Source organism: Pongo pygmaeus, chromosome 9, assembly GCF_028885625.2.
Source record: "Pongo pygmaeus isolate AG05252 chromosome 9, NHGRI_mPonPyg2-v2.0_pri, whole genome shotgun sequence".
In the NCBI taxonomy this organism is placed as follows: domain Eukaryota; kingdom Metazoa; phylum Chordata; class Mammalia; order Primates; family Hominidae; genus Pongo; species Pongo pygmaeus.
The window spans coordinates 15,324,929-15,345,013 of NC_072382.2; the positions used below are offsets into that span (position 1 = coordinate 15,324,929).

Genomic DNA, 20,085 nt, shown 5'->3' on the forward strand with positions numbered 1-20,085 from the left:
GAAACAGTAACATTCTTTAACAGTCCCATTACAAAAGGAGAACCTGGTCCATACTCATTTATAGCTTGTTTTAATTCTTTGAGTAATTTAAAAGGAAAAAGCTCATATGTAGCTGTAATATTTCCCTCTTGATCTGGGGGGGGGGTGTATTCTAACAGGGAACTACCAAGCCTCTAAGTCACCCTCTTGTCTAGCTTGCTGAATTCCTGCCTGAATAGAACTAACAGCTATTGCTAGAGGCACTGCTCAAACAGTCACTGGGGCAACTAATTTTTGCCCAGTGTCCTCCAGAAAAGAAAGATCTTGGGGGTCATTTTCTTCAAAATAATAATGAGGGGGTACAGAAGGGTCGAGATGAACCTCTCCTTCCTTTGCCACTTTAGCTTTAGCTGGCAAATAAACATGCTCTGTAACCTCTTCTGTTACTTCGCTATACTCTTGTTCTTTCTCCTCATCAGTGTGAAAAAGTTCCAAGGTGGAATGAACCAGACCCCAAATCTGTCCCACTGTTACCCTGATGCTTCTGAGCTCCCCTTCTTACTCACCACGGGGATTGCTTTAAGAGTACTTGGGTGTCTTCCAGCAAGTTTTCCATTCCAACCGTCACTCCGGCGACCCTTCAACCTGGAAGCGAGCCCCATGTTGGGCGCCACTTGCCGAGACCAGCTCGGTCGGGGAGACCCTAACCCAGTGGCACTAGAGGAATTAAAGACACACACACAGAAATATAGATGTGTGAAGTGGGAAATTAGGGGTCTCACAGCCTTCATAGCTGAGAGCCCTGAACAGAGATTTACTCACATATTTATTAACAGCAAAACAGTCATTAGCATTGTTTCTATAGATATTAAATTAACTAAAAGTATCCCATATGGGAAATGAAGGGATGGGCTGAATTAATTGCAGCAGGAACACACCCTTAAGACACAGATCGCTCATGCTTTTGTTTGTGGCTTAAAAATGCCTTTAAGTGGTTTTCTGCCCTGGGCGGTCCAGGTGTTCCTTGCCCTCATTCCCATAAACCCACAACCTTCCAGCTTGTGTGTTAGGGTCATTATGGACATGTTACAGTGCTGCAGAGATTTTATTTATGGCCAGTTTTGGGGCCAGTTTATGGCCAGATTTTGGGGGCTTGCTGCCAATAGCCAGGTACCTTTTCACAATCCCTTTTTAGTAGGCACTCTCTTCATTTTTAACTTTATATAAGACAATGTTTATGAATAAAGTTTATTTTACCTCATTAGATGTCTATCATTACTGTCTATAATTTAGTAAAAGTTGGATTAAGTGTCAAAGGCTGAGCTCTGGGGCCTTCTAATGTTAGGGGTCAGGGAGATGAAGAGGAAACAGCAAACACTGAGAAGAAGTCAGTGAGGTTATACTGGAGGAAATGAAGAAAGTGTGGCAGCCTGGATGTCAAGATAGAATACTAGTAGTGAAAATAGACAAGTGCTACTGATAGATAAAGCAAGAGGAGGACTGCAAAGCAATCCCTGGACTTAGCAAATGTGGAGGGTAATTGGTGAAGCAATGTGGAGAGCAATTGGTGATTTTAATAAAAAGCAGTTTGGGTGCAGTGTGGGAGTGAAAGTCCAATTGAAATGAGTTTAAGAGAGAAGGGGAAGAAAGGAATTGGAAAGAGCATTGGCAACATTCAGAGTAGTGTAGCTAAAACAGGAGGAAAGAAAATGTTTTGACAGCTACAGAGAGAAGTAGGCCTAAGAGATAAAATTGCAAAGGGGAAAGAATAAAATGAGGCTGGTAAAATATTGATATACCTTAACTTTGAAGCTTGGTGATAAGTATATGGGGATTCAATACATAAATGTGGGCTATTATAAGGTTGAAAATGTCCATAATAAAAAAAGTAAGAGTTCCCCATTTCAAAGTTGCTAAAGGGGACACACATCATATGAAAGAGCAAAGACTCTATAGGCCAGGCCAAAGTTTCCAACTTAGAACTGGCACATACCTGTCACATTTGCAAGGGAGAACCCCTTGGGGTATATTTACAAAGGCTTGGAGTCATAGGCAACCAAACTCTACCTCTCTAACACCTGTCTCCTTGTGTTAAGAAACCTGAGCAATCTTTCTCCTTTTAGAGCCCAAGTAAAAGCTCACTCTCTTTCTACCCACTCTCCCTCCTCTTCCTCTGCCTCTCCAAACAAATCTGCCTGGTGGAAACTTTTAGGTTGGGATGTTGGTATGAAATAGAAATTTGCATGCTCATAAAATCTTTTATCAGTTTAGTTACTGTCCCTGATTCTAATCGAGTGATACTTTGGTTACCCATTTTCTCAGTTCCCAGTGCGGAGGCAAGAATTAAACCTTTCTGGAGCCATAGCTCTAACACTCACAAGTTCCCACCTGAAACCTGCAGTCCTTCTTAAAAGCTCTATGCCAAGGGTGGTATTTCTGCTAGAGATGATACCCCAAGCTCAAGGGCATAGTATGCAGCTGCTGCCTGGATCTGGTCAATCAGAAACTGTTTGCATTTACTTGGAACAGACAACACTATACATGTATAGTGTTGTCTCAAAGATATATTAACACTCCTACCCCCTCCCATAATATATTCCAAAGATTCCTGGGCCATGTGAACATATCAAGGAATATCACAGTGGCACACTATACTGACAATATTGTACTAACTGAGCTGGATAAGCAAGAAGTGGCTGGTACATTGGAAGAACTGGTAAGACACCTGAGTTCCAAAGAGGGGAGATAAACCCTATAAAGTTTCAGTGGCCCGAACAGATTGAAATTTTTGTGTCCAGTGGTCTGGAACATGCTGGGACATTTCCTGTAAAGGACAAATAATTGTGTCTTGCATCTCCCACCATGAAGATCAAAACATAACCCTTGTTAATATCCACCTGGGAGCATCCACCATGGAAGAATTTCTACACAAATAGGTGGACAAAATGACTTGGCCAGTTGACATTGGCCAGTTTCTGTCATTAGCCATGCCACTGTTAGCACAAGAGAACCCAAACAGAACAGCTGTGGTGGCAAGGATGGAGGCTATATCTGGCTTAATAGCATCGGTTCTGACTTAACAAACTAATCAAGCTACTGCTGCTACCAAATGTCCAACCTGACAATAACCCTAAGTCCCTGAGGTCACATGTCACTGGAAGAGACCAATCAGCAACTTGGTGACAATTTGACCACATCATATGCCTACCAGGTATAGGTTTGCCTGCAGGGCCTTAGTCAACACTACTATCTGAGGGCTTAGAGTATTTAATTCACCACCAGCATGGATCCCAGATAACATCATGCCAGACCAATGGACTCATTTATAAAAAGAAGTGCAGGGCAAGACACATGATCAAGAGTTCCACGGGTCATATCATAAACCATACCATCCAGAAGCTGCCCACCTGATGAAGAAATGCAACACCTATACAAGGTGCAACTAAAGTGCCAGTACAAAGACAATTTTCCTGTTGTAAACAAGAAATATAAAAAGATTCCCAAGCTTTTTTTTAAAAAGACACTGATATGGCTTGGATTTGTGGCCCCTCCCAAACTCATGTCAAATTCTTATCCCCAGTGCTGGAGGAGGGGCCTGGTGGGGAGGTGATTCAATCATGGTAATGTATTTCCACCTTGCTGCTCTCATGATAGTGAGTGAGTTCTCACAAGATCTGGTTGTTTAAAGGTGTGTAGCACCTCCTCCTTCACTCTTTCTTTCTCCTGCTCCCACCGTGTAAGACATGTTTGCTTCCCCTTCACCTACTGTCATGATTGTAAGTTTCCAGAGGCCTCCCAGTCATGTTTCCTGTACTGCCTGCAGAATCTCTTTTCTTTATAAGTAACCCAGTTTCAGCTATTTATTTATAGCAGTGTGAGAACAGACTAATACAGACATATTACAAATAGTAGAGTAATAAGAATGAAGGCTGATGTATCAGAAGGAAATAGGGAGAACAGTAGACAAAAATTCATGTTCAAAATGCTGACTTAAAAAATAATAATCTAGGCTTCAATATCCAGTGAAAATAACAACAATTTCTAGTGAATATAAACAGAATAAAAAAGAATAATCATATGACCACCTCAGTAGACACCTTTACCCAAAGGCATCATAAGATACCCAGTCATTTTTGGAGAAGGTGTTCCTAGCTATCAATGTCCTATTTCCATACTCAGGATGTATTAATCCTTTATTCCTTCATGAAGCTATTACCTTTTAGACAAACATTTTCTCCAAGATAGCGCAGGCTTGTTAAGAAACTGCAGTTTCCCAGATCACATATTTCTATGGAACCAAATTTTAAGTATGTGACATTTGTTACTGACATTTTACTATCTTAAAGGCATTTCTGTGTATGAAAAATTTAATTTTATTTTGTTCTAATAAGTATTATTTTGATTAAACATGTAAAACTTTTTAAAGTATCTCAACCTATAAATCCTATTTTTTCAAGTATTAAAATCATTATGTTTTTTGACTTTTTCTTTGATTAATGTACAATTAATCCAAGTTTACAAATGATATCTTCCCTACTCATTTGATGCGATTTAATGTCAATATCCTTAGATATTTTAAGTATAGTTACATATTTAATATATCTGATTCTCTCAAATGTTTCAAATTTCTAACAAAGCAGACTTGCTAATTAGAATAAACTCTCCCAATGACTTAAATCACACTCATAAATACAAACTGAAACTTAGATATTTAGTAGCTCAAATCCCCTTAAGCATCTTAAGTCACAGCACCCATAAAGCAACATAATGACTGGAAAATGTTTCACTGCATCCCTATAAACACAACATGCACACTTTATACCTAATTTTTTCCACATGTTCCTGGGGTTACAAGTTTACTCAACCAAACAAGGAAAGCAAAATCATCACCTAAGTTCCAGCAGAAGTTACATTGTCAGAAACCAGGACTGGCAGTCAAAGAAGGAAGAATGCAGCAGAGGGCACCAGGGGAAGGAAGAAAGTCCATGAGAGACACAAAAGAGAGAGATGCAATTCCTTTATTGCATATAGAGATTACTAAACAAAGCTCTTGAAAAGAGATGCACTGCAGGAATCTAGACATCACTTTAATTGTAAAACTGATTTTGTGGTCCAAGAGCACCTACGTGGAAATGAAAAAAAAATACCTTTTCAACACCCTCACCATCTAAAAGGTAAAGTACAGTATCTACAACCACTGCATGAGCATTCAGACAGCATATAGGCCTGAGATTCCATCAGTAGTAAAATCAGAATTTCTGGTGCCCAAATTCACTCTTGTTCCATTTTGACTGGGGGCATATAAAATACCATTAATACGGAACTAAAAATTAAAATTACAAATAAGCATTATATGGGTTTTAGGCTAGTTGAGATGCTAGTGACCTGGAACTGACCCAGAGACCAAAATGTAATTATAAGGCTGGATTTAGCAGCAGCAGCCTTTTCCATTTATTAACCCCTAATATTCATACGGAGCTGTTATGCCATCCCCCGTCTCCAACACCCACATGCTAATTTAGGATAATGGATTGTGGCAGAGACCTTGTTCTCTGCTAAACTGCTGTGGTTAATGGAGAGTCCAGGCCTCAAAAATAGCTTTGCCATCATACCATATCATTGTAATTTCTTACTAGATGAAACACTTCGTTTAAACAGGACAGTCTTAGGCTTTGCCTAAAAGTTTAGTTACTAGAACACAAGAAAGTTAATGTAGGTCTTTCTCAACCGAGCTTTTCCTAGTGGCTGTTAGTCAGAAAAATATAGGCCGGACAAACATTTTAACTCTTTCTCTCTCTTTCCTTTTTCTATCTGATGTGCTCAGTCTTGCCTAAAGATAATAACTGCTCATCTTATATCTGACTCATGGATGGGTCAGAATAAACTTCTAGTTTTAAGAGATACAGAGAGTTGAATGGTGTCATTGCCAATTTTTTTTACCTTGTTATTGTTCTTCTAATATTTAAACATGATGTCATGAGCTGCCTTCCCTGCAGATGGCACTGTTTAATGGGTTTAGAGGAAGGAAGCCACAGGGCCGTTTGGAGGGAAAAAAAAAGTCTGGGGTGAATTTTTATTCACTCATCTAACAAATATTTGAGCATCTCCTCCCATTTTTCATTGAATCTAAGCTTTAATTATACCAGTAGTTTTCATACAAAGATTAAGGAAACTTTATATCTTTAAGATTAAAGAAACTACCAATGAATCAGGCACAATTTACTACTTAGTCTTTGAATCATTTTATAAAAATTGAAAGAGCTCTTATGGACATTTTTAATCATGTCACTCTTGTGCTGCATACAAAAGCAAGTATAAACAAAATTAATTGGTTAAAGTAATCCTAAAATATTTTTACAGTGAGTCTCACTCTTCTAAATCACTTCTTGTATCACCGTCATCAATGTTCCTGTTTCCCCACAAATATATGTCTGAGACATCACCACCATTGGTGATGCAATATCTCTTAAAAGAATGCTTCATTCTTCTCTCCAGGTTGTATGTCAATTGGTGGTACTTATTTCTCAAATTTTCACGCCAGCACTCTCTGACCTTACCAAAAGGGGCCAACAGAAAGTTTCAGACCCAAGTTCTCCATGTGCAAATGATGACAGGTACAGCATTCCTGTCCACTGACCAATCATTATATATAGTTGACTATAAACTTTCTAGAATTCTGAATTTTTTACTGTGTAAAAAACTGTCCATGTTAGAATGGATGAAATATATCACGTGCCAGTTCTGTTCTATGCACTGGAAATCTCATGTAGGTGACATAATGAAAGAATACAGACAATAAAAAATAAGGAAATTATATATCACATTACATGGTGATAAATACTATGAAAAAATAAGGTAGGTGAGAAGTTTAATGTGGTACAGACGATAGGATTTTAGGTAATTTTTTTAGTCAGGGAAGGTCTCACTAAGAAGCTGAAATTTAAGCAGAGTTCTTTAATTGTCAAGAGAACTGATCACAGAGGGAAAGTGGTGACATGGTTTGGCTGTGTCCCCACCCAAATCTCATCTTGAACTGTAACTCCCACAATTCCCACATGTTGTGGGAGGAAACTGGTGAGATGTAAGTGAATCATGGGGGCAAGTCTTTCCTGTGCTGTTCTCGTGATAGTGAATAAGTCTCACAAGATTTGATGGTTTTAAAAATGGGAGTTTCCCTGTACAAGCTCTCTTCTCTTGCCTGCCACCATGTAAGACCTGCCTTTTACCTTCCATAATGATTGTGAGGCCTCCCAGCCATGTGGAACTATAAGTCTATTAAACCTCTTTCTTTTGTGCATTGCCCAGTCCTGGAGCATGTCTTTATCAGCAGCATGAAAATGGGCTAATACAGTTGATTGGTACCAGTAATTTGGGGCAGTGCTGAAAAGATACCTGAAGATGTGGAAGCAACTTTGGAACTGGGCAACAGGCAGAGGTTGGAACAGTTTGGAGGGCTCAGAAGAAGATAGGAAAATGTGGGAACATTTGGAACTCCCTAGAGACTTGCTGAATGGCTTTGACCAAAATACTGATAATGATATGGACAAGGAATTACAGGCTGAGGTGATCTCAGATGGAGATGAGGAACTTGTTGAGAACTGGAGCAAAGGTGACTCTTAACATTTTAGCAAAGAGACTGGCAGCATTTTGCCCCACTCTAGAGATTTGTGGAACTTTGAACTTGAAAGAGATGATTTAGGGTATCTGGCAGAAGAAATTTCTAAGCAGCAAAGCATTCAAGAGATGATGTGCATACTGTTAAAGGCATTCGGTTTTATAACAGAAGCACAGCATAAAAGTTTGGAAAATTTGCAGCCTTACAATGTGATAAAAAGAAAATCCCATTTTCTGAGGAGAAATTCAAGCCAGCTGCAGAAATACACACAATTAATGAGGAGCCAAATGTTAATCCCCAAGACAATGGGGAAAATGTCTCCAGGGTACATCAGAGTTTTTCATGGCAGCCCCTGCCATAACAGGCCCAGTGGCCTAGGAGGAAAAAGTGGTTTTGTGGGCTGGGGGCCCAGGGTCCCCATGCTGTGTGCAGTGTAGGGACTTGTTGCCCTGCATCCCAGCCACTCCAGCCATGGCTGAATGCAGAGTTTGGGCATGGCTGCAGAGGATTCAAGCCCCAAGCCTTGGCAGCTTCCATGTGGTGTTGAGCCTGTGAGTGCACAGAAGTCAAGGACTGGGATTTGGAAACTTCCACCTACATTTCAGAAGATGTGTGGAAACATCTACTTACCCAGGCAGAAGTTTGCTGCGGGGGCAGGGCCTTCATAGAGAACCTCTGCTAGGGCAGTGCAGAAGGGAAATGTGGGGTCAGAGCCCCCACACAGAGTCCCTACTGGGGCACCACCTAGTGGATCTGTGAGAAGAAGGCCACCATCCTCCAGACCCCAGAATATTAGATCCACCAACAGCTTGCACTGTGTACCTGGAAAAGCCACAGACACTCAATGCCAGCCCATGAAAGCAGCCAGGAGGGAGGCTGTACCCTGCAAAGCCACAGAGGCAGAGCTGCCCAACACTGTGGGAGCCCACCTCTTGCATCACTGTGACCTGGATTTGAGACATAGAGTCAAAGGAGCTCATTTTGGAGCTTTAAGATTTGACTGCCCTCCTGGGTTTGGGACTTGCGTGGGGCCTACAGCTCCTTTGTCTTGGCCAATTTCTCCCATTTGGAATGAATGTATTTACCCAATGCCTGTACCCCCATTGTATCTAGGAAGTAACTAACTTGCTTTAGATTTTACAGAATAATAGGCAGAAGGGGCTTGCCTTGTCTCAAATGAGACTTTGGACTGTGGACTTTTGAGTTAATACTGAAATGAGATAAGACTTTGGGGGACTGTAGGGAAGGCGTGATTGGTTTTGAAATGTGAGGACATGAGATTTGGGAGGGCCCAGGGGTGGAATGATATGGTTTGGCTGTGTCCCCACCCAAATCTCATCTTGAATTGTAACTCCCAAAATTTCCAAGTGTCATGGGAGGAACCTAGTGGGAGGTAAGTGAATCATGGGGGAGGGTCTTTCTCATGCTGTTCTCATTATAGTAAATAAGACTCACGAGATCTGATGGTTTTAGAAACGGGAGTTTCCCGCACAAACTCTCTTGTCTGCTGCCATGTGAGATGTGCCTTTCACATTCTGCCATGATTGTGAAGACTCCCCACACACGTGGAACTGTAAGTCTATTAAACCTCTTTCTTTTGTAAATTGCCCAGTCTCAGGTATGTATTTATCAGCAGCATGAAAACAGACTAATACAGAGGGCCAAGGAGAATTCCAGGCAGAAGGAACATCAGATGCAAAGGTTCTAAGGCAGGAGCATGCATTCAATGAATGGCAAGGACATCGGGTAATTAAAGTTGAGTTAGGAGGATGGAGCAGCAAGGTATATAAGGGATGGCACTTTCTAGCCCTCTTCCCTGGGAGACAATACAGAGTGCTAGGGCTTTGTGGGCCATAATAAAGACTATATGACTTTTACTATGAGCTGGATAGATATAGAATGAGGGGTCTTCTGCAGAGGATGCCATGATCTAACTTGGTGTTATAGATTGAATTGTGTCTCCCAAAAAGATATATTGAAGTCTTAACCCCTAGTACTTTAGAATATGACCTTGTTTGGAAATAGGGTCATTGCCTATGTGATTAGTTAAGATGAGGTCACGCAGGAGTAGGGTGGCCCTTAATCCAATGTAACTGATGCCCTTATAAGAAGAAGGAGCACAGCCTCGTGAAGACACAGACACACAAAGGAAAGCACCATGTGGTAAGTGGCAGAGATTGCAGTGATATGGCTGCAGGGTAAGGAAGCTGAGGATTGGAGGAACCATCAGAAATTAGGAAGAAGCAAGAAAGGACTCTACTAAGATTCTCAGGGGAATCATGGCCCTGCTGACACCTTTATTTTGGACTTCTAGACTTCAGAACTGTGAAAGAATAAGCCCCCCAGTTTTTTTAAGCACCCTGTGTTGTTTTAAGCCCCCCCCCCCATTTCTGGTGCTTTGTTACAGCAGTTTTGGAAAATAAATACACTGGGTATTAACAGAATGGCTCTGGCTGCTGTCTTGAGAATATTTAATAGATTCACAAGGACCAAGGAAAAAATGCCAGTTAGGCGGCAGCTGCAATTATCTGAGAAATACAGCAGCCTGTCACAAGTTAGTAGTGGTGGAAGCCACAGAACTTTCTGACAGACTGAATATGGTGTAGAGATGGAACACAGCTGCCATGTACTGAGATACAGGAGGGGAGCCAGGAGGGGATCCAGGAGGGGAGCAGGCTGGGGCTGGGGACAAAATTATAAATTCAGTTCTGAACTTTTTTTTTTGAGACAGCCTCTTGCTCTGACACCAGGCTGAAGTGCAGTGGCATGATCTGGGTTCACTGCAACCTCCGCCTCCTGGGTTCAAGCGATTCTTCTGCCTCAGCCTCCTGAGTAGCTGGGACGACAGGCGTGTGCCACCACATCCAGTTAATTTTTGCATTTTTAGTAGAGACAGGGTTTCACCATGTTGGCCAGGATTGTCTCGATCTCTTGACCTTGAGTGATCTGCCCGCCTTGGCCTCCCAAAGGCTGGGATTACAGGCATGAGCCACCACGCCTGGCCTCAGCTCTCAACTTCTTAAGATGCTAGCTACTTCTCAGTTGGAGATGCCGATTAGGCAATTCTTTTAGAGTTTATCCTGTTATTTCTCCTGGTTCTATAACCTGAGTTGTTTGTTTGTTTGTTTGTTTTCTCCTTTTTATGGCCTGTAAGTATTCTCTGCCACCACTCAAACTAGATGCTCCACTGACCACACTTTGAGGAACACTAGCAATAGGATCACAAAATCACAATTGGTGGGCCAGGCACTAGGCAAATGTGTCATGTTATTGCCAGGGTGCACCATTGTCAAAAGCTAAAGGTGCCTGGCAGGGTGGCTCACGCTTGTAATCCCAGCATTTTGGGAGGCCGAGGTGGGTGGATCACCTGAGGCAGGAGTTCAGACCAGCCTGGCCAACATGGTGAAACCCCGTCTCTAATAAAAGTACAAAAAAATTAGCCAGGTGTGGTGACAGGCACCTGTAATTCCAGCCACTCAGGAGGCTGAGATGGAAGAATCACTTGAAACCAGGAGGCGGAGGTTGCAGTGAGCCGAGATCGTGCCACTGCACTCCAGCCTGGGCATAACAGAGCAAGACTCTATCTCAAAAAAAGAAAAAAAAAAAGTAAGTTAAAGGAGAATGGCCTGTCTTTGTGCCACTGCCACATCCAGCCCTCTCTGCACTGCCTGCTAAGCAAGTCTCATCTCATGGCAGCTCCCTTTTCTCTCCATGATCCCACCATACCCTTTATCTTGCACCACCTCACATACATCACCACCTCAGGGCTCCTGTACCTTCTGTTTCCACTGCCTGGCACTTGCCTCCCATCCACTCCCCTGCACGTTATCCAACTCAACTCCTACTTTTACCGAAGATCTTAACTCATCATTTCCCAAGGAGAATGGTCCTTCTAGAGTGGGTCAAGCCTCCTGTTGAAGTGTCCACATTTCCCTGTACTCTGATCCTTAGCAGTTTACGTATGGAGGATTCAATTAATGTCTGTCTGCCCAACTAGACTGCAAACTCCCCTAAGACAGGAATCACACCCTTTTGAATTCCAAGCACTGAGTACGGTACCTGACATGTCACGAGTATTCAAGTATTTTCTGAATGAGTGTGAGAGTGAAAAAAGGAAGTAATTAATGAATCCTCCAATTAGTCCATGGCAGCCTCCCAAAAAAATAATTCTCCAGGTTCAAAGGAAGAGTTGAAAACACGCTGATGGCACTTGAGTTCTCTCTTTAGCCAGAGTTTCTTTAGCTACCTGAGAGAGATCACTCACACCTCACCAGATCACAAAATTTTGTGACAGCCTTAGAGGAACATTCAGACCTTTGGTGTCAAAGGGAGGAAGATTTAAAGTAGAAGTTTGATCATAGCATTAAAATGGAAAACGAAGGAAAGGAGATGGGCTAGGAAGATAGTTCAAAAGAATTCAGGAAGGTGTTAAAAAGAAGGATGAGGCATAAACCAAACAGAGTGATGAACTTGGAAAAAACACCATTTTCCAAAGACATTAACCAGTTAACTTGTCAGACTGAGACCCTCTGGTCTTGGATATTAGCAACAAATGATCCTGTCAATAACACCAGACTAGAAACCCCATCCTTTGGCAGTCATGCAATCAAACCACCATAAACCCAAGTTTCTCACCTACCTGACAATAGCCCAGAAGTAGTAAAAACCAAGGAAAGAAAAAGAATCCACCCTTTTAACCACAGAGAGGTCTTCATCTTGCTAAAGCTCACAGCAAGGACTGTTCAGGAAACAGAAGGAGGTTAAGGTTTGGGACGCCTCAAGTTATTTTATGCCTGTCACATTGTTCAAGTATAAGAAATTCCCTCCTACAGCAAGCACACACCAAAAGAAAACTTTTACACCACTATCACTTAGCCTCTAGAAAAATAACATTTTATGACAACTTTGGTACTAAAAAGTAAATGTGCATCCCATACAATTAAATGGCTGCTTTTGGTGCCCATGAATCTCAAGCCTTCTTGGGGACTTTTGAAATACCTGAGAGGATATCATGCACAGGTCTACTGATTCACAGGGCCCTTTGTGGGATCAGTTTAGGGATGCAATAGAGCTTTGTCTTCATTGATGGAGTTCTTCGATAGTGCACTTGAAGTCGTTATTTCAAATTTAAGGTGAGTCCTCCAGAAAGGTCAGTATGCCGACTCATAGAAATACAATAGTGGTTACCAGACTTGTGGGGATGGACACAGGGAAAGGGGAGATATATTAGTCAAGGGGTACAAAATTCAGCTAGGAAGAGTAAGTTCAGGTGTTCCATTTGCACAGCATAGTGACTGTAGTTAATAATAATGTATTCTATATTTCAAAGTGACTAAAATATCAGATTTTAAATGTTCTCACCACAAAGAAATGATAAGTATGTGATAGATATGTTTATTAGCCTGATTATATCATTCCATAATGTATACAGGTATCAAAACATCACATTGTACCCCACAAATATATATAATTATTTACCAATTAAAAGTAAAATTTAAAAAGACAAAAACTGCATGATTTCATTTATATATAGAATCTTAAAAAGTCAAACTCATAGAAGCAAAGTGTAGAGTAATGGTTTCCATGGGGCGAGGGTGGGAGGAAAGGGACTGGGGAGATGTTGATCAAAGGATACAAAATTTCAGTTAGACAAGAGGAATAAGTTCAGGAGATCTATTGTACAACGTGGTGACTATAACAATGTCACAATGTACTGCGTACTTGAAAATTGTATACAATTATATAATTATTAATAACAAGGTATTGTATACTTGAAAATTGCTGAGCATTTTACTATATTTTCTTTTTTGACAACTAAATATTGTACATGTTTATCATATACAACATGATGTTTTAAAACATATATGTAGTCTGTGGCCACACCACCCCAAACGTGCCTAAAATATGTATTAGTTTGGTGCAAAAGTAATTGCAGTGTTTTGCCATTACTTTCAATGGCAAAAAAACAAAAACAAAAAAAACGCAATTACTTATGCATCAACCTAAAATACGGAATGACTAAATTGAGTTAATTAACATACCTCGTACACATTTCCTCATACACTTACGCTTTGCAGCAAAAAACATTTAAAACCTTCTCTCAGTGATTTTCAAAATACAATACATTGTTATTAACTGTAGTCACCATGTTGTACAATATATCTCTTGAAATTATTCCTCTCATCTACTTGAAATTTAACAGAGGAGGTTTTAAATGTTATGACTACAATAAAGGTTAGTATGTGGAACTACGAATATGTTAATTAACTCAATTTAGCCATTCTACAATGTATACATATATCAAAACATTACTTTGTATACCATAAATATATACAATTTTTGTCCATTAAAAATAAATAGGAGGCAGGACTAGATTGCAGCTCTGGACAGAGCAGCATGCAGAGGCTTATGCTGTGAATTTAAGCTCCAGATCAACGGCCACTCTGAACAAGTAGCTAAGTATCCACCACATTTTTAAAGTTGCATAAAAATATATTATAGAAATATATGACTAACCCATGATCTCTTGGTGAATACTTCAGCAATTTTCATATTTTCATTATTATACATTAATATCCTAAAATATATTTTGTTGGACATGTATATAACTGTTTCCACAGAACAAAGTCCATTGCACCTGGCTCATCCATTGATTCTAATTAGCCAATAATTACATAGTATTTCATTACATATTTAGTTCTGTTCCTGAAGTTTCTTTGCTCTTTTGAGTATCTATTCTTGCATCACTATTAAAGTGTGTAAACCCTCTAGTTTCATAATATATTTTAATATAGAAAAAAGCCTTGCTTCTTTTTAAAAAAATGTATCGGAACTTCTGCCATGTCTATTCTTTTGAATCAACTTTATAACCATTGTATTAGTTTCCCCCAAAAGTTCCCATTGTTATTTTTATTGGAATTCCATAAAATTTTTAGATTTATTAAAGAAACTTTGGTGTATTTACATAGTATTTCCTATCCAGTAGCAATGTATTATCTCTCTTTATTCAATCTTGTTATATTCCAGATTTTTTAAGACTTCCTCTTTAAAGGTGCTGCATGTGTCTTATATTTGTTTTCTAAATGTTGTACATTTGTTTGCTACTGTGACCAAAATTTCATTTCTGCAATATTTGTAACCTATAACAAACATGAAACGTACTTATTATGCTTGTGATCATTGTATATAGTTTCTATATATAGTACATATCATACATATCATACATTTTCTATATTTTATGTTTAATATGCATGTATATTAAGTACATTAATTCTATTGACTGTCATTACTTTTAAAAGGATAATTTACTGATTTCTCTTCCTATTTTAAATTTACTTAAAAGCCAGTCCCTTTGGCTGTTCCAGATATGTATATTACTATAAAAAAATTATTTTGCCTCATTCTTTTAAATGTAAGACAGACATTGAATTACCTCAACTCTCATAAGCTGATGGCTTTCTGTGACTAAACTCTGTCACCCAGTGATTGGAGCGATTAGATACTGAAATCAGATGACTCTGGAGACTTGTTACATGGTTTCCTACTCATTGCAAATGATGCAGCACCTTATATGAGGAAGCTTCAAGCCAGAATGGCACGGGGGAGCCTATTCTCCTGGAAGGTTCCATAGGTAAACTCCCTGGAGTGTCTGGAGCTACTTACATGAATATATCAGGCAATGGTAGGGCAAAGCAAGCAAAGTATGTTCCACTTCTACACATGGCCAGTTTCTTAAAAGAGTAAAGGGTCAAAAAGAGAAAGATACAACATGAATAGTTGGCAAAGAATGTGATGTTTCGTGTTACATGTTCTCTGAAGGGCCATCACAGACTCACAGAGCTCCTTAGAGAAACGGAAACTTCAAGGCAGACAATAAAGCAAATACTCCCAGAGTCCGCCTGAGTGTGAGGGGAAGTTCAGGGCTTGGCAACCAAAACAGCTGTCCTGCAGTCAGCAAGTATTTTGGAACTAGTGTGCAAAAGAGAAGTAACATGTATTGAGCAGCTACCATATGACAGTCATTTTGCTTCATTTATTCTATTATCAAAGATCAAATATTGATGACTCTTTCCTATTATTATTGCTTTTTAAATGTTTTATAACTAACATTAAAAAGCAGGAAATTTTATCTAAACTTCTGCATTCTTTTCAAAATTAGAAGATGTACATTTGTGCTTTGGCTAAATATGGACTATACCCTCAAAAAATGGTTTAGGCTTTCCAAACTACCTCAGCTTTCATCATTTTTCTTTTTTTTTATGTTACCTACCTAGACACTATTTATTTCTGAAATTTTTATTATTTTATAACTCTATCTTTCAAAAATGGAAGATATGTACATAAATGTATAAGATATAGATAACTTCCCACGGATGGGACTAATCCAGGGGGGTGGGGAATCAATGGAAGTGCTTTTTTTCTCTCTTTAGAACTTTTTTATATATATTTACTTTTTTCTGTTTTAAGGTCCCCTTTAATGTATCAGCTCATTTTGAGAGATCTCACTTACCAATGGTTCTTGAGTTTTCAAGTACTTTATGCAAATGTTGCAGCCTCCTTAAACCAAATATCTATTAAACTACATACAAAAATATCTGCAAAGGCATTTTTGCAGGAATTCTAGCAATAACCACACATTGAAGTAAAAATATAATACAGAACACAGCTTGGCAGAGACAAAATAATCCATGCTTACTATAAGCAAATGTTAGTGTGTAGGATGAGCTTCAACAAAAACAAAGGCTATTTTCAGCACACTTTTTCAGTCAGTAGTTAATCCAGGCAAGGCTGCTAATGAGGTAGTTCAATGTCATTCCCCCTAACTTAGTGGTAGTAGAAAATGAAAGATTACGGCTATTCAACTAAGCCAACAGGAAAATCATGACTCTCCACCTCTAAGCTATTTCTGGATCCTTGTGAAGAATTTGCAAACTCCCTGATGCTCTCCCTTTAGGCACATGGAATATTTTCACCAACACAAAAAAAACAGTACTGATTCTGACACTGCAAGCACAGCACAATTCTCAATTATTTCCCATAGGTGAAGCTTTCACCAAAGGCCATGCTACTTTGTTCTGAATCCCTTTCAGGACATCACTATTTCCTCTTTTATCTTTGCCTAGAAATGTAATGTTTGGCCAAAGAAGGAAAAGGGAAAGTAAGAAGCAGGGATGAGTGAGAGACAAACAGCAGGAAAAGGAAACAGGTGGGAAACTGAACACTGCAACTTTCTCACAACCCCTGACAGGGTGTGTCATGGAGCATGCTCATTACTTAACAGTACAATGAGATTCCAGAACATCAGCCCAATCCCTAGTCTAACCTGGGCATAAAATTGCATGCTAAAAATAAAATACATTTTTCCCCAAATAACTTATTTAAAATTATGCATGACAATCACGTGGAAATTAAGACCAAACTGCAATATGCTTTTCATTTCCAATGTACAAAGAGTTTTGTTCCTGAGAATGGCAAATTCTAAATAAGTAAAACAAATATGGCATTTATTTAAATAGACTGGGTCACAGATTAATCTTAATTAAGTGGTGTTAATTGTTGGGAGAGAAAATGTTCTATCAGAATTGCTGTAAGAACTTTTGAATGTTCTTGACATGCATGTATTTAAAGATATACTAAAAAGATTTTTAGTTTAACAGTTTTGGGTTACAGCTCCAGGGATGGGGGCAGGGATGATTGACTACACATTTGATATGTGTCTTATTAATCATAAGGTTCTTTCCCGCATAGCAAAGTACACATAAATGCAAAGCTTTAGTGCTTGGCTGACTGTAATAGGACATCTGCATAAAAGGAATAAACTTAACACCTCAGCCAATAAGCCAGAAGATATTATGCTGCACAAATGTGCAGTTTTTACTGTGTTGCCCAGGCTACAGTATTATTTTTCAAGTTTTGGGTTTTCTTTTATACCATGCATTTATTTCCCTCTGAATTAATCACAGGTATTTTCTTTAACATAAGCTATTTTAAATATAAACTTCATTCCTGAATATCTTCAGATACATTCTGTTAGTTCAAATAAACTCAGGCAGACATTAATCCAATTTAAATAACTACATATGAATGAGGCCACAGTATTATTCAATCCAGAGTGTGTCATTTCCATTCAAGAAGGCTTGCTATGCATAAATATATTTTCTGTTCCGATGCTTTCACTTTTGAAGTGCTCCCTTCAAAGGACGTAAAAAAAATATTAAATAAAGGAGCTTTCAAAACGTTCCATTAGGCTATGATTCGAGGGGGAGATGAGTGGAAATGGCTATTGATAGTTACATAACTGGAGATCTTTGTGGTAATGCGTGAAAGTATAAATTAACTCCAGCAAACTCATTTTTCCCTGAAACTTTTGGTGTAAAAGTATATATTATTTTGAGACAGGGTCTTGCCCTGTTGCCCAGGCTGGAGTAAGGTGGTGTGATCTCGACTCACTGCACGCTTAACCTCCCGGGCTCAAGCGATCCTTCCACTTCAGCCCACCCGCAAGTAGCTGGGACTACAGGTGCGTGCTACCAGTCTTAGCAAATTTTTATATTTTTTGACGGAGACAGGGTTTCGCCATCTTGCCCGGGCTGGTCTCGAACTCCTGGGCCCAAGCGATCTGCCCACCTGGGCCTCCCGAAATGCTGGGATTACAGGTGTGAGTCACTGCACCCAGCCTTTTATTATTTTCAAAGTTTATTCTGCTTTTACTGAAATGCAACAAATATTTATTGAGCACCTGCTATATTATTATATATTCCATTCCTACCAAGCTGTTACAGACATTGATGATCTTATTGAAAGATTCTCCCCAGGGCCTGAAAGCTTAAGGGGATGAGTAACTCCTCCCTCCTCAGGCCCAGTCCCAAGGCGCGAGGCCACTTGCGCCAGCAGTGTACCTCAGCAAGATAGCAGAAGCAGGAAGTGAGCTGGCCCAAAGACACCTACCCCCTGGAGTTGGAGAGAGAGGCCATCCGGGTACCACGTAGCAGTTACGTCAGACTGGGACACTTCCTGTTTATAGGAAACTATAAAACACCTGCCCTGACCTCCCTTGGGGCTGACGCCATTTTAGGCCTCAGCCCGTCTGCCCCCCCGTGCTCATTAAAACAGCCTGTTGCTCCACACCGCCTTGCGGTGTTTATTGGCACGTTCTCGGGTTTCGAACCAATACAAGAGCCTTGTACTTATCTCTTCGTTTGTGTGTGTGTGTGTGTGTGTGTGCGCGCGCGCATGTGTGACACTGTATATTTTTGGTTAGTTTGCTTGTGAAGCAGCTTGGAGAAGTCTTATCTACTTTTTATCGGTTGGTTTTTATAGAGCATCTCAGAAAGTGGACACAGAAATCGCAGATCTGCCATTAGTATTTCTTCTTTGAAGACACTGGAGATTCATTTTCTTGAGTGGCATTGCCATGTTCATTCAGTGAAAACTTGTGGGGTATAGAAATGGAACAGAGAGTTTCAAGCAGTTCTGCAGAAACTGTACGTTGGACTCCAGACTTCATTGTCCTTAGGTATGGAAACTATCACCTAGTTTGCATTCTTCATGACTGAGGTTAACGTAAAACAAAAATGATAGGAAAGCTTTCCTATGCTTCAGGTAGGAGACAAATTTACTTTTGTAGAATTTGTGGCTGAGAAAGGCAGCCAGGGCTGGACTGAAGAACACATATGTCACCACTGTTCACCAAGTTGTGGAACCCAAAGGTAACAGCCATGGAAATGTAGATCAGATCTGCTAAGTAGTTAGGGGAAGAAAACATTCAAACCAGTCTCCAAATGGGATTCTGTGGTTACAGTGAATGACCACTCCTGCTTTATTTACCCTGAGATTGCCGAGAATGACATGGCACTTACACTGATGGGCAGATGGCCAGATGAATATCATCATCCCGAGAATATGGAACCACCGCGCTTGCATCAACAGCTTTTTCCCTATTACACAGGCATTCCTGCCATCCACTGGCACTTGGCTCAGCACAGGTAGGCCGACAAGGACATAGTAGACAAGTCCAAAACAGTATTGCACGACGTGAGTCGTGCCATTAGAGAAGACACTGAGGTAGAAGCCCTCTTCGTAAGCTGTGCAGCCACGGAAATACCAGCACTAAGAATGCAGACAGCGCCAGCTTCCCTCCCTGGAACTGTGCTGCCCTGAGAATTCTGAGCAAACCATAAAGCCAGCTTGGAAAAGATGCTCCCAAGAACGGAGATGGAGTAAGGCACCAAAGCAGGAAGCCATTCCACAGCACTGAGATGATATAGAAGTGGGAAAAGTAGGAAAAAATATCTCTTGGGGACATCAAAGGCGCCCCAACACTTGGTTTTCCCAAAGCAGATCAGGTCCTGGAAGAGCGCGCGGCCCAGGAGCAGGCCGGGCGGCAGGAGCTGCAGCAGCAGGGTCAGCAGAAAGGCAGCGGCCAGCGTGAGCCACAGCGAGCGCAGCAGCGGGTTCAGCGCCCAGAGCTCGGCTCTCCCGGAGGAAGCCAT

The 20,085-nt window shown here is 40.3% G+C and overlaps 1 pseudogene; it reads right to left on the minus strand.

Moving 5' to 3' along the window:
* Positions 1-19,105: 19,105 nt before the first annotated feature.
* LOC129008579 (polyprenol reductase-like) lies at positions 19,106-20,085 on the minus strand (annotated as a pseudogene).